Genomic DNA, 1,173 nt, shown 5'->3' on the forward strand with positions numbered 1-1,173 from the left:
CTGTGTTTTACATATGTTTGATACTCTTTTAAGTCAAAACCACGTGATTTTCAATTTGTTTCACCTCTACACTTTTTATTGGTTTTCTCAATAAATTTATACTCGTTTCTTGTAGACACATTTCACGAGCAGAATCGTCATAATTCAACGGCCATTTCCTCGTAATTCACCGATAAGTAAACGTAAAATAGGAAGAAAATTATAGTAATTTACGAATACAAAACAGTATTTGCGGCGACTTGGAGCGTACTTTCCGTTTTAAACGCCAAGCGTAAAATACGTATAAGGAAATGTAAAAAAAAAAACGATTACGCTTTCTTGAACGTGAATTAGGTTTAGATTTTTCTGTGTGTGACAAACGATGCTTTTCATTACGCTATTCTTCAACGGGTTTTATGGGCAGTGTGTTGAAACGAATGCCATTCCCCAACAAGGAACTCCACTATTTCTCCCTAAGGAATAATTCTTTATCATCACAATAAATCGTTGCTGCCCTTACATCGATGTGTTTTTAAATTGTCTACAAATTCATTAAATCGATTCTCTCGAGTGGCGTCATAATTACTATTGGATAGCCATTAACCGACAATCCATCAAAAAATCACATTTAAGCCAATAGCATTTCCACTACCACCACTGAAACTCTTCTTCTGCCCAAATACGAGAATTTTCCTGGTAAATTTGTCCGCCTCTGCAAAGACACGATTCCATAAAATCTGTTTTCCCCTCAGTACCGATTCTCCAAACGACCATAGAGTTGAATATTTAACAAATATTTGATGAAAGAAAAATCGATGAATTGTCCATTGGTGCTGCAGAAACTGATACGAAGTACATGTCCAGACAGATAGAGGGTACCTCCAGCCCTTGATAGACACACGGGTTAAATACACCGCGCCACGTGTCGCACCCCCGCCCCCACCTTATCGCCCGCCCTTTCTGCGCGTGAGCGACTACCAGGTTTTGAAAACACCGAGAAAGTCCAATGAAAGCAGGGGGAAAGAAGGGCGAAAGGGGGGTGAGAAACACTGGAATCCAACAGCTATCATCGACTCGCATGCGCTCTCACCACCGATCGATAAAAGACATCCCCAGGTTCGCATATACACAATCGTGACGTCACACGGTCTATCAAGCAAACGGGGCGAAAAGTCTCGATTATCGGCGAACAAT

At 40.8% G+C, this 1,173-nt stretch overlaps 1 protein-coding gene across 1 annotated transcript in view; it reads right to left on the reverse strand.

Annotated features, from left to right (window-relative positions):
* The window catches only part of LOC135163715 (protein abrupt-like), a 59,571-nt gene that overhangs the window by 29,451 nt on the left and 28,947 nt on the right, over positions 1-1,173 (reverse strand). The window lies entirely within an intron of this gene.

Source organism: Diachasmimorpha longicaudata, chromosome 6, assembly GCF_034640455.1.
Source record: "Diachasmimorpha longicaudata isolate KC_UGA_2023 chromosome 6, iyDiaLong2, whole genome shotgun sequence".
Taxonomy (NCBI): domain Eukaryota; kingdom Metazoa; phylum Arthropoda; class Insecta; order Hymenoptera; family Braconidae; genus Diachasmimorpha; species Diachasmimorpha longicaudata.